General features: G+C 38.5%; 1 long non-coding RNA gene across 4 annotated transcripts in view; it reads right to left on the bottom strand.

Moving 5' to 3' along the window:
• Positions 1 to 6,893: 6,893 nt before the first annotated feature.
• Positions 6,894 to 14,834, bottom strand: part of LOC111094068 — a 53,886-nt gene continuing 45,945 nt past the window's right edge. For 3 of the 4 annotated variants that reach the window (XR_005384124.1, XR_005384126.1, XR_005384125.1), the window contains 2 exons: positions 12,477 to 12,809; positions 6,894 to 7,041 (listed from right to left, as the gene is read on the bottom strand). This is a non-coding gene — a long non-coding RNA (uncharacterized LOC111094068). Of the gene's footprint in view, positions 7,042 to 10,410; positions 10,627 to 12,476; positions 12,810 to 14,834 lie in introns of those variants that run through there. The other variant, XR_005384127.1, reaches the window with a different exon arrangement.

Below are 14,834 nucleotides of genomic sequence, written 5' to 3'. Positions count from 1 at the left end.
CACCAAATTGATTAGTGGCAGCCCAGGATCTTAGCCATAGGGTTGAAAAGGAGGTATTAGTGGCCATCATGTACCTGCTCCACTGGATGGGCCCATACTCCTAGTGAAGATAGGCATTATTTCATGAATGGGGCTCACCATTTGATGCAGTAGTTGCCAGGAGTAAAGATTCAGGGTGTTATCCTTAATACACTTTCAGAGCTCTTCACAGTACACACCCATTCCCTAACCTTTTCCCCCTCACTCTCTTTCTTATGTTCAAAGATATTACTATCTTAGAGCACATATTACTTACCTAAGAGTCTTCACACCCTTGACATGCCTAACCTCATTTACCCAATCTACAGGGAGCACTTTCTTTTCACTTTTCACTCATGATTAGAGCCTACTTATTTTTGAACTTTTTCTTCATTTATTTATAAGTATCTCTCTTTTCCTCATAGAAGATTTTGTTAGATTCTACCCTCCCAAATGTTTGAGTTTGTAATTTGAAAACATTTTTTTTCACAGAGATTCTAGGGGTCACACTGGATCCCCATTCCACTGAGCCATCACCTTTTCTTTTTCATCGATGAAGTGGAACACACAAAGTGCCTGCTAGTGATGCTGAAGGAGATGAGGTGCCAATCTCTAGCTGCCTGATTCTAAAAGTATAGTTGGAGAAGCAGAATAATAACTCTTCAAAGTGAGAGTAAACAAGGGCTATTCTAGAAGTAAAACAAAATGCAATGAGGTAACAAGAAATAAAAAGATGCAATCACTTTTGGAAAAAATGGATACAATAATTTTCCTCTGAGAGATCATCTGTTAATTGATCATAATAACTAATATTTTTGAATGCTTGCAGTGTGTTGGGCACTATACTAAATACATCACATACATTATACTTGTTCATCCTCACACCAACAGTATGAAGAAACAGGCTCAGAAAAGTTAGTTTGTCCAATAGCATACAGTTGAATTCGGATCCGAACCCAGTGAACTTTAAATGACTCCAGGATACTGCCTCTGTGAATAGGTATAACATGGCCAACATGCATATCTATTAGAATAATTTCTTGTAACTATTCCATTTCTTCACAGATGCAGCTTTGAAGATTTGCAACTGGTTAAAGTAGCAGCTTTTATTCTATGTATTGCTCTTCAGTGTAATGAGATATGAGCCTGTACTGGCAATGTTATTTAATGTGATTTTCAGTAGAAGACTCTATATAAATTATCATCATTAATCATTTCTGGAAAAATGAGCACTGAGTGGGTGAAGTTTTTAAGGAAACATTATCTTGGGCTATTAAAATATAAGTAGATTTGTATGCACAGAGTTATAGGTGTGGGGAGAGAAATATAAACTTAACCAGCAAATGAAATCCAAGTTAAATGTGTACTTCCAGGGAACTCTGGAAGAGTTGAACTTTTAATTTTAAATAAATTCTGTCAAGCTATGAATTTTTAAGACTAAGAAAGAAGTATAACAAAAGTGATAGGAAAGCATTGAGTCCAATTAGTAATAATAAAAAGTATTTCAGCCCAGATATATCCACTAACTTACCTATCTCACAATTTCCTGTTAAGGTAGACCATTATATCTATGAAACCCACACAAACTTATAATGAAAAAAAAAATGATCAGAGGTAAAATAAAACAGAATTATTATAAATTAGAAATATATATGCAAAAAAATCCATAGAAGACATTGAAGACATGCATAACATAAAATAATTAAAAAAAAAACACTTTTGCAAAAATGTGAGAGAAATAGACATAGACTAGCAATCAAGAAGTTTAACACTCTGGAATAGAGCTACCAGAAAGAGAATAGAAAGAAACTGAAGTGGTGGAAATAATCAAAGAAATAATAGAAGAAAATTTCCCAGAACTGAAGACAACTAGGAATCAGCCTTAAAAGTAAACAAGTTCTCTGAGTAGTCAGCATGATAAATGAAAGCAGACCTGTATCTGGAAATAAGCCAGTGAAATCTTCAAACACCAAGAGTATATAAAAAAATAAAAAACTTCTAAAGACTAAATATAGTTTACTTACAGGAGATTAGGTTTCAAGTTACCATTAGGTTTTTCAACAATGACACTAGTTACTAGAAAGTCATGCCTTCAAATTTTTAGGAAAATAGAATAAATTTGTACTCAAAACTGTGTAGTCAGAGGAACTAATTACTGAATGCAAAATAAAAGCAAAGACTTTTTCCAAAATGTGAAAACTCAGAATTTTACCCCTTTCTGTTCTATTTTAGAGAAATTAATTGGGGAATTTCTCTGGCAAAATGGGCAAGAATCTTTGATCATTTAACTTTTCATCTGTGTGCATTACTTCTATAATCATTAAAAACGAGCAATGGGAAAGAGAGAAATTAAGTAAATTCCCAACATTCATAAAACTAGAATATGTAAGAAGATCCAATGTAAATCATATGTGTCAATCTTTGTCCTTTGGAAAGTGGTTGTCAGAATAGAGTAAAATTCAAGAGACTTATTGGGGGTGGTTCTCATGAATGGTAGAGAGAGAACAGGAGCAGTGGAGACAGTCTTCAGAAAATGTTCTGATATCTGTGAAAGGAAGATAGGTAATAAAAAGGATGAAAGAGAAGACTCATAGTATGATATAAGTCAGAGAAGAACTCAGCCTACTGGAACCTCCCAATGAGATGGCTCATAGAGGGGTCCTGCATGAAGCACAAATGTTCAGGTGCTAGTGTACAGCTATATTTGGTCATTGGCTGATAGCTGCCCAGGGAAAGCATGGCTGAGCTTGACTGTCCTGCAGTCCCGAACCCACTGCTGCTGGAGAGTGTCAGCGAACTATACTCCTCACAGCAAGTTCTGTCAGAGGGAGGTCTGGGCAGCACGTCCAGCAATGGCTCTCCTACTCTGGAGTCCATATTCTCAACCACTGCCCTGTTTCTGCTTTAGCCTATGGGTAATCATTCAAGATGGGGTGATTAGACACTCAATATAAGGTGAATGAGTACTGAATGTATTTTTTTCTAATCTGATGCTGGGATTTCTGAAAATTTACTATCAGAGATTAGGTAAATTAATATCTTACCTTAGGAAAGATTTGCAGTATTCTATAAAATATATAACAAATGCCTATAAACATAAGGAGAGAGGAAGAGTGGGAGAAAGAGAGAGAGTATAAATAAAGAAATCCAGCTACAAAATAGTATGCTACAATTATTGTGGAAAATGAGACAACATAATTACTTATACACGTATAGACGATGTCTAAAACACACACCAAAAAAATACCTGACACTATTTGTCCAAGGAGAAGGAAACTGTGTGGCTGGAACGGAGAGGCAGTAGACATAACTGCAATAATATATACTAGCTGAATTCCAGGGCCATGAAGCTGCAACTGGGTTACATAATATTTTGATGACTTTTTGATAAATGACTGTAGAAAGTTTCATCTGTTAGCAGTGGCTTTGTGTTCATGATTATTATCAGAGCAATTGAGAAAGAGATTTCACTCCTTACCACTTGTCTTTCAGGTCCACACTGTCAATACTTGAAAACACAGTCCATCACTTCTGCTAAGCATGCCTTCTTTATCTGTGCTATCAGCTTTCCTCCATCCTCCAAGGCTAGAATGTGCCACAGGCTCTCCTCCTTCACATCCTGCAACAACTTGCTGCCCCATCTCTCAAGTCATCTCTAAGATCCTAAGATCTCACTCTCTTTTTCTTGCCGTGAGGACATGTGTCATAATTTCACACCTGTACCTTCTTTGACACATGCCTTTTCTCTCTAGCAGGTATGTCCAAGTGTTGGCCACATTCAGAGAATGTCTCCATGTGAGTCATGGTGTGCACTAATTACTCTGAGTGTCTCCAAGTGCAAGTGGAGACCGGTTACTATTTCACTCATACTTCATAAAAACTTCCATGTGTAAAAATAATACTATGTAGACACAACTTTGTAAACATGATGAGTCCTGGGTGTATGCCACAGGCAGGCCAGGGTTCTAGAGTTAAGCCGGCACCAGAGAAAACTTGTTCATTACTGAAAAGCTATAACTTGATAGCCTGACATTTAAGACATCATGATTATGTCAGTAAAAGAGTTGGCCAAAATTGTAAAGGTTACCCAACTTGGACAAAAGAAAAAATGCCAGAACTCCTGATGCTTTATGGATAATGGGAAACGTCATTTTGCTATAGTAGTGACTCTATTATAAATATTACTAATTTATTTTATTGTTGCTTTGAGTCTTTCAGTTCCCTTCATTATACCACCAAAATCTCTAGCATTGAAAAATGTACCTTAGACCACAGAACCAAATTAAGGGGGGAAGTGAGGGAGAGAATATTACTGGAATTTCGAGTACTAGAGCCAGGATGTGATTTCAGTTATGATAAGGGCAATCTGAAGGAACTCTTAATTCTCTAATCATCACTCAGATTTTGATTTCCAGACCTTAAGCTTTTCAATACACTTGTAGACTTAAATAATAGTCCTTGGGAAAGTAATGCTTTCTCTGAGTCCCCTTATACAGAAAGAAAGGAACCTGGAGAATCATCAGGAGTATATTCAACCCTGATCATATGACCTATCTCATTTAATTGTTCTTTTGGTAAGACTTTTTTTCTGTGTTCACTCACCCGCTTTGTTCCCCCAACAATTAATTCGTTCTCCCAAACCATCAATATGAGTATCATAAAATAGAATTTATAAGAGTTCATCCTCATATGGGGAAATAGATAAAGCATTCCTTTCAAGAACTTGAGATTTCCCTTGCTGAATTTTTAATTAATAACAAATCTACAGGAGCTTCAGGGCCCTGAGTGTCAGAGCTCTGCTCCAGTTTGCCTTCAGATTGGAGCAAAGACATCTGGCAAATGCTTGGCTGAAATGGCACTTTGCTTCTGCTTCTCAAGTGTGTCTGGAAGTTTAAGACGATTTTTGTTTTTCTGTGATCTGAACTACTTTGTCAGGGTACGCATCCAGCTGTGCCTAGACCCTCCCCAAGTATTCCCAAGGAAGCAGGAACAGTCGGATCCGTGGGACAAACTGACAGATGTTGCACACTCTCAGAGCTTGCACAGCTGAACACCTGCATGAGAAACACACTGCAGTTTATGGGTACAGCCTCGTCAGGTGTCAGTTTTGGGTGACAGAACTGCCTAGCATGGAAAGTCTAGCCTATTGGGGCAAAAAACTAACTTGGATGGAAAAACAGCCACCCCTCATCTTCTTTCCTCTCACTCTCCAATTCAGAATCTCAGTGATCTCCATTGCTAAGGGATGCCTCAGGAATGCCCCAAAGCATTGGAGGCACCAGGCAACCAGGTTGCTAAGGATTATGTCCCTTAAGAGCTAGGCTAGCCACTCCAGGTGTCCCTTTATCTGTACATTCCTAGAGAGAACTGTGCTTTCTGGACTGGGGGTAAAAATGTAACACAACCAAGATGAAAATTTTCTGCTGTGACCTAAACTTTTTGGGTTTGATCAGGCACTAAAGATGTCAAGACCCAAGCTGGTTTCAACTATCAGGATCTTGGTTTCCAATTATGGAAATCCCGCGGAGGCACATAATCACACACACACACATACCCATGTACAGGCATGCACACACACACACACATACACACACACATATCTTTTTTTGCCTCTACAATCCTTGATAAAAGAAAGAATAAATTAAGGAACATTCTCTGAAGAAAAACAAAATGGCTCACATTTTAATTTCAAAAATGTAACAATATTTCCTGAATTTTCCATGGTAAGCCAGAAAGCTACATTCTTTACAGGTAGGGACTGGTGAAACTGACATTTTCATAAAGTTTTTGTTTTATTTTTTTCTTCAAAGAAATACTGTTGGTTGAACCCCCATATCACACAGGATTTACACAAAATAAATTTCTATTCATCTTGGATTGTGTGTTTCTGAAACACATTGCATTTGGAATTCCTTTTGCTGATGGGGTTTCCAACATATTTTAGCATTAAAAAAAAAAGAACACTCACCATATATTTTTACCCTGAAAAGTCACCATAATGCTAGCAATAAAGCTAATTTGGAGCCAATTACTAAGTCAATTCAAGGGGAAAAAAAGACTTGGGTGGTATAAACTCTGGCTTCTCGAACTGATGGGAAACTCAGTTATTGACTCTTTTCTGTTTATACCATGAAGAAGTAGTTCCCTGAGTTTTTAGCAGCATTAGAGATGAATGTGTGTGTGTCTGTGTGCCTGTGTCTGTATGTGTGGAAAGAGAGAGGGAGAAGGAGGTATTGATGAGAGAGAGAGAGAGAAAGACACACACACACACACACACACACACACACAGAGACACATACAGAGAGAATATGGCATTTAATTTAGTGATCAGTCAGTTCTCGGTTTCTCAGAAGATATGCCTTCTCTCACAACTGATGCAGAGTTCTTGAAGCCAAACTCAGCTGAAAATTCAGATATGCATCTATCATAACACTTGAAATCCAATCTCTGTTCCTTTTCTTTTTTCTTTGTAAAAAGTCATTACCAAACATATTGACTTTGAACCCCAGGGACTGAGAACCAGCAAAATTTGGAACAAGGATAATAGATAACAGGTTTTTGTGAGTTTGCTTCCCTCTCGGTAATAAAGAGAACGAAGAGAATGAGATTAAAGATGAGAAATAAAAAGTGAGCTGAAGCCCAAGACCAATGACCTCATCCTCGCACAAATTAGTCTGGCATACCCTCTTAAATGGAAAAATGTCTTGGAATTTTCAGAGACAACTAGATCTTCTTTTATGTAGGAAATAGTCATCATGTATGACAAAGAGCAGTTGTTTTGCGTGATGCTTTGTGCTAGAGAAATAACAACCTAAATCACAATAGGAGTTGATGTTAAATGATAGAGAATGATTTTTATTTGAGAAATGTGGACCAGTACCACTTAATTTGTTGCTGAAGAGGACTTGGTAGCTTTGGCTGCACTCCTCATCCTGATGGCTCCGATGTAGGGTCATTTTGGCATCCCCACGGGCAACCATCTCTTTACCCAGCACATCTCGTGCCCCGCTGATTATTCTTGGCCTATTAAAAGATAGAATTCATCAGTCACTTTCAAAAAGTATTAGTTTTCTGTTTCAGATAACACTAGGCTGTTCTTGTCCTCAGGGAAGTCAAGCAGAGGGGTGTAAGGTTGGCAAATATTCCAGAAACCACATGAAGGACTTCAAAGACAGGCCTCAGAAACTAGCCCAGCCTAGTCAGCCCCTAACATCTCCCTCTTAACCATCAACATCTCCTGATTTTGGCATGAAGGGATATTTTGACTACAAGTAAAATGTATTCTCCTCAAAGTCACCATGAACCTTTTTGGGGCAATTTAGCCGTTCACATAGGCTGGGAGAAATGTTTATGCAGTGGCATTTGAAGTGCAATCCAAAAGTTTCCTAATCAAATATTTTACTCCTAGGAGACACTCAAATTCAATCATTCAGAGATAAATGCTGAGAAAGCCATGTTTAAACATCATTCTTAGCTTGCCAGTAGAATATAATCCTTTTTAAAGGCTCATTGTAACACTGGGGAAAAATTTCCCCATCACCCATAAATACAACAGCTGCATATAAATCAGATAAACCAGTCTATCTAAAGGAATTGTATGGCATGACATTGGAAGAAAAAAGAGATAAGATTTAAAGTAGGTGGAAATGGTTTCCATGTTTTGATTTAAGCCTTGTTATTCTCTGTTGTTTCCATCCTGTATCTTCAAGTTCTCAAATCTTATGCAGGCTTTATCATTTTTATACCAAGTATAAAATATCTCTGCAATGATGTCAGAGATGACATTCACTATGCGAGAACTCATGCTTCCAAATATTTTTTAAATTTGAGTGTTTTGTTGTTGTTATTTTAACACGTTTTCCTATGACAAGGCCCAAGAGTTTTTTCCATCGCTTCTTATCATTTCCTGCTGTTCTAAATCAAGACATTGAAGAATGTCTTACTGGCCCAATGAAGATGGCACAGTCAGGTTTCACTGTGTTCTTCCAAATCCTCCAGCTTCTTGTGTTCTATTTGATCATAACCTTTAACTTCTGTCCTTCCTAATTCTATTTTATGTAACTATTTCCAATAAAAAGGTAAAGTAAAATATCCTATTGCCAAAGCAATAGCAATTATAATGATATAATGTACTGAATTATTTCTAAAATTAGTAATTCTCAAGGTGGAAAGGAAGGAAGGAAGGAAGGAAGGGAATGAACACTTATTAGAGGAACAACTATTTAGTGTATTTATTTGAAGTGTGGAAGTCTTTTTATTTTATTATTTTATTTTATTTTATTTTATTTATTTTATTTTATTTGTGGAGGTCTTATTTTAGACAATAGGAAGCAAACCCTGTAATTATTTTTTTTAAAGATTTTATTTATTTATTCATTCATGATAGACACAGAGAGAGAGAGGCAGAGACACAGGACACAGGCAGAGGGAGAAGCAGGCTCCATGCAGGGAGCCCGATGTGGGACTCGATCCTGGGACTCCAGGATCACGCCCTGGGCTGAAGGCAGGTGCTAAACCACTGAGCCACTCAGGGATTCCCTCAAACCCTGCAATTAAAAAAAAATCACAGGGTACCTGGGTGGCTCAGTAGGTTGTGTCCAAGTCTTACTTCGGCTCAGGTTGTGACCTCAAGGTCGTGGGATCCAGCCTCACAGCAAGCCCCACCTGGGAGTTTGCATTCAGTGCCGAATCTGCTTGAAGATTCTCTCCCTTTGTCCCTCCCCCCACTCACCCTCTCTAAAATAAATAATTTTTTAAAAAATCACATATAAAGGGTGTGGTTTTTTTCTTTTAAAAATTAGCATGTTAATATAAAGCTAACTCTACAGAAAACAGAAAATGTGGAATTTAGTACATGTTTTCCTATGATATATCTTTCTATTACCCATATTTCTGGCAGGCTTTAATTCTCAGAGGAAATACGATTTTTAAAAAATTTTTACTGGAGTTTTAAGGTTGATTTAACCTCAATTAAGCTAAGTCATTATTAATTATCATAGAATCGAAAATTTTAATACATACTCTTCCTCGATTCTTTTTGTTTATAAATTCTGAGCTCGAGTACCTCAAATTTTTGGGAAAAAAATCTTAATGACCTGTCTAGATAAATAATTAATATTTAAAAATAAATAAAGGCTGTTTGCATGTGAGATATTGTTTTATAATAGATGTTTTAATCTCCATTAAGGAGTATAAAGAACTACCTGTGCCATTTCCTGCCTGAAGTGAGAGTAAGGTGCGATTATACTCAATGTAAATTAAGATGTCTTGAGAGCATGGAGCTTTAGGTAATATATTAAATTAAGGTTCTCAGATGTGCATTTAATTAAGATATTTAATTTGAAACGTCTGTGCTCTTCTGTAATTCCAATTGATTATTAAGAATAGATTTCTTTAGGATATTAAAAAGGTGAGTAGAGGAAGATATGGAGTAGAATGACCTCAAAAGTTTATTCAGGACGCGGCAATTGTCAAACCAATGTAGGATCTATCTCTGCCCTGCCTAGCATGTTCTTTGTGTGATCTGAGGCTGCTACTCAAACAACAGACCCATGTAGATATGGGCCAAATTGAAAATGCTTTCTTAATTGACTAGTGAATTTCTTCCCTCGGATTTTCTGGATCAGTTATTTATTACTTTTGCTTATAGCTGAAAAAAATCATTGGGAATATTGCTGGGACCATCTACGAGAAGACTTTTTATTGCCCTATTCAGTAAATACTCATTGAGAACCTATTATTTGACAAGGAGTCTATTAGATACACTAAGAGTTAGAGAAAATGATTTCATAGCATTTTGCCCCCCAAGTAGTTTAGTCTAATTAAGAAAACTCTCTCTCTCTCTCTCTCTCTCTCTCTCTCTCTCACACACACACACACACACACATAGACACACGCAGAGAGAAAGAGAGAGAGAGAAAGTACATTCATCAGATAATAACATTAGACATGCAAATGCCAAATAACTGTTGTAAAAATCAGGACCTCAGAAGAGGTGGAAGGAATTTACTGGGTTGTAATGGTCAAAGATGGCCTTTCAAATGAAGGAATTTTTGTCCTAGACTTTGGAAAGAAGGCCCAAGATAATAGTACAAGCAAATGTTTTGTGACCTTCTACTCTGTCTCTGGAATGCTTCTAAGTGCTGTCCAGGAACTGTGTCTTTTAATCCTGAAGATAACACTCTGAGATTGCATGGTTCATGTCCCCATTCTGTAGATGAGAAAACTGAATTACAGAGTGGTTCAGTCCCTTGGCTGCTGTCCCAAGCCAGGCAGCGTAGAGCCAGGATGAAACGTTCAGAAGTCAGGTTCCAGAGCCTTCCCTTTTGGTCACCTCACAGGGCTTGCATGGGCTCAGAGAAGCAGAAAGACCATGGAGAAGCATAAACACACGTGCTAGGAAGATTTCAGCGTTGGAATAAATGGTCCAGTACAAATCAGGTTTCAAGGAATTGATCAGAAGATATAGTTATAAATATAGGCCAGGGCCGTGAAGACTTCAAAAGGTGCATTAAGGTGATGGGATTTTGTCCTAAGGCGGTGGAGAGTCACTGAAGATTCTCCAGTTCATTGCTGACAGGATGAAAGCAGTCCTTTCCAAGGCTTGTTCTGGCAGAGAGGGCGGGATGATTAGATCCTACATGGAATGCTAACACCCATAAATTATTTACTACTGGCACCCCCTTTAGCTTGGTATTCCTTTCTACTGTCTATGCGAAACCAGGATTTTACTTGTCTCTTCCCCATGCATGATTTTTCTCTTTATCTTTTGAGTGCCAGCCTTCGACCACACATCGGTCGTTTCTTCTTTGAAACAGAGAGGCAGTGTTGGCCTTTGGAAAATTGTGAAAACCTGGGTTTAATCCTGGATATCAGAAAATACTAATGTAGGAGTAAAGAGGGTGAAGAGGTTACCCCCCCCTTCTCTGCTTTAGTTTCCTTTTACAAAAGTCAAGAAAAAAGTAAAAGGAATGTCCTGATGATGAAATGCAAAGATGCAAGTGAGAGTCTGAGCCTGGTAAAACCCTGTAAAATAATAGCAGCCAGCCCCGGTTTGCTGCTTCATGTGCAGTGAGTGCTGTGCTGAGCACTGCCCAGGCTGAGAATGTTCTTCTCAAGCCTTCCCTGAAGCGCTTCCAGGTAAGTAGGGCGGGGAGGATGGGCAGCGCAAGTTACCTTCCTTAGCTTCACAGAGCGCGCAAAAGATAGAGCAGGGATTTGATTGCACTTTGGTCTGAATTTGAAGACTGCAATCCCTTCTGTTATAAACAGATGGCCTCTTAATTGCTGCTACTCCTGGTTATCAGGACACTCCCCCAAACAGCCTCCTCTTTCAGAGTGACTCCCTGCCTCTTCTTCACTGGACTCATAGCACAACTGCTCTGCCTTTCACTATTTTGAACAGTTTCCCCTTTAATATGTATTTCTCCTGACTCCAGATTATTCTTCCTAAACCGCTGTGTCCACCACTCAAAATCTTTGAATGGCTTCCTGCTTCCCATTACCTAGAGGAAAGTGCAAAAAACCCTTTCACGTGACGGTTAAGATCCTCAAATAGACCCAAATCTCACTCAGTAGCTCCTGTGGACATAAACTCCCTGTATACGGAGCAGGTTCTCTATTTCGCTGCTCCAGCACACCTTGACTTTCTAATTGGTGATTCTTAGCTTGTGCCATTCCTCCCACCAGGTATTTCCTCCATTCCTGGCCATTTCTATCAAATGCCTGAGCAACATAGATACTAAATGCATCAAATCCTTTCATGAAACTTATTAAGTCACTCTTGCTAGATGAGAAGATCTGGAAGGGCAGGGGGCTAAGTTTGTGTCGGTTACCATTAGTATAGTCCCAGTGACTGGCCTGATACGTAATCAGCGACATAGGTATAGACACACACACATATACATATATACATACACACACGCACACACACATATGTAATAAATAATGAATGAACAACCAACTGCTCAGAGTTATGATAGCTAAATTAATTTACTTTAGGATTTATTATTTTTTACCCTCAGAAGGGCCCCATAAAAGTGTCTCAGTTTACAGATAAAGAAGCCAAGCATCAGAGAATTTAAGAACCTCATCCAAGGTCACTCAACTGTCTGCTAAGTGATCCCCAAGTCTATGTGATGCAGAAGCGACTTGTACTCTCTATAGCATGCCAGGCTACCACTTCCTGTGGTGGCTGGCAGCGTGCAGAAGGAAGGATTCTCCTATCTTAGTCTCAGCTCCTCATACTTAAATAACTATTACAGATTTGAGGTCCTTCCAGACAATCTCCTAGTTTAATACTTGATGATTCTGTACATCAGTCTATGAAATCCAGAGATGGTCTCTTAAAGCCAGGACCCTTATACAAGATTATAGACACAGCGCATGAACTTACATGCACGCACGCACACACACACACGCATACACACACATCCTTTTACCCCTGCATCCTCACTTACCTAATTTCATGCTTGAAAATGGAAAGCGAGTCTTCTTTTCCATTCTGTGTTATCACAGTGACCGTTTTAATTTGCCAACACTCAACAGGAAGCCCACAGGAACTATCACTCTGCAAGCACCACACTGATATCTCAGAGACGCATAACTCTCTTTACTGATTTAAGTTTCTTTTCACCTCTTACACGCTCCAGGGCTACAAAGATAGACCAGTTTGCATGAAGTAGGGGAATGGGTTGAAATCTCTGGAGACTAAGGTATGAAGGTCTTCTCTTCCTGGTGACAAGCTTAGGACTCAGCCTTGCCAGGAGCAGGAGGATCTAGGAGAGTCTCTGCTAGAAAAAAAAAAAAAAAAAGGCATATTAGCCCTGCTATTGATCTTAGGCCATGGGGTATAGATTTGGAGATACAAGTAGCCTTTAATCTAATAACAGAAAACAAATAATTTTGAAATTATGGAGACTGTACAAAATGGTGCAAGAAGCAGTTCAATCAAATAGACCCAACATGTAACATCTAAGTACAGAGAGCATCAGAGAACATCACCACGGGCAGGTGGGTCAACTTAGACCCCAAGAGCCGACCGGCCAAAAGGCAGAGGCCACTGAGAATTTGCCAAGAGATGCTGATTTTTTGTACAACAAAAATCCATTAAGGACACGGGGAAAGAGAAAGAGAGGAAGGAGGAGGGCAGCTCACTGGCAGGCACAAACATAATTACAGCTATTACATTTTTTTCCTAAAGTAGTTACTTGTGGTGCCTCCAAACTAATGTGTTTTTATGTTGCAGCCTGTTGTGATTGGGGCAGGCTGCTTGACATTTGCAAGGTTCCATTGCTATTAAAAAGAATGATGTTATCAAGAGGAAAGCGAGGCGACAAAGCAAAATTAATTAACGCCACCATCTAACAAAGCAAAATAAATTAAACGATGGTTGACTTGCATTGTGTACTTCTAAACGGTTACTGAGGGAAAACCAAAGCTTTTTAACTCCCTCTGCTCCGAGCAGAGCACTGTGGCAGAGTGGGCTCCAGTGCAATCAAGACTCTGTATGCTCCATGTTTGCACACAGGCAGGCAAAGGGGCAAGCCATTTATATCCGTCAATAATAAAACTGTTGCTTTTACCTTCTACGTAGAGGGCAGCAGATGAAACATGGTAGGGAATGTTTTCCTTAAACCGGTATTGCCTTCAAGCACACTTAAAAGAAATATTATTAGTTTTGCCACACATCGAACATAAATGAGGGCAATGCAGCCAATAAATTTTAAACCAATTGGAGTCCTTTATGTTTTCGGATTCCTTGGGTTCTGGGATCACAATGCTCTATCACTTTGCACATGCCAGTGGACCACTAACAGCCAGAACAAGTTGCCCAAAGCTACCACAAAACAATAGTGGCTTCTGAGAAAAATCTTTGATGGCAAGGAAATGAATACGGTCGTAAGTCAGTCATGAATGGAAATTTATAGAGTGTGACCATAACTGTGCTACGTATGTAGAAGGACATGAGACATTTAAATATAAACCACTGCCCATGGGGCTTATAATCTGGTGGGAATGGTGAGATACGCCAGGAGCAACAAACAGAAAAGTTAGCCATATATATATAAATACATGTCCAAAGCGAGACAGTTATATCGATGCACTTAGAGAGATACAAATAGTTATACTGCTAGATCTAATAAAGCATTCACATTTTTGAAACAAACTCAGTTTTGCATTTCTAACATATTTTACATTTTTAAGGAGCACTTTATGTGATAGTATTTGATCACCACAATATGGCTGACCACAGGAATGATAGAATTAAGAATTGGGATGACCATTAGTATTGCCGTTTTATGGAAGATTGGTCAGAGGCATAGTTGAGGTCAAGCTACCTATATAGAATCATAAAAATAACAGTTGGCTATAATACTGCACAAATTGCTGATTTGTTATGAAATTTAAGTACCAGTGAGAAGGAGTTTGCCCTGAGTTGAGAATGTCAGGGTATTTTGCAGAGAAGAGAGATGCTCCGAGAAGGAGACACAAGGTGCTCTAGCCAATGGACACAAGCAAATGTAAGATCTTTCCTCGCCTTGGCGTTCTATACTGGGGATCCTTCCTTAGAGAAACTGTACTGATCAGAGATTACCAACTGCTGCCTACAATAGACAAGGTTTTTAAACATTCCCACAGATATAACAGGTGCTTATTGTTTTTTTTATCAGTAATCAAATAGCTTTGATTACTTAATAGGTACATATAAAATTCACAAAGACCAAATTTCCAAGTAAAAATGTACCTGTAAATATTTGCACATTAGTAAGAATAAGCTTTTCGTAAAGTCCATACAAATAACTGCAAACTACAGA

Source organism: Canis lupus, chromosome 35 (genome assembly GCF_011100685.1).
Source record: "Canis lupus familiaris isolate Mischka breed German Shepherd chromosome 35, alternate assembly UU_Cfam_GSD_1.0, whole genome shotgun sequence".
NCBI classification, from domain to species: Eukaryota; Metazoa; Chordata; class Mammalia; order Carnivora; family Canidae; genus Canis; species Canis lupus.
This window is presented reverse-complemented; position numbering and strand designations above follow the sequence as displayed.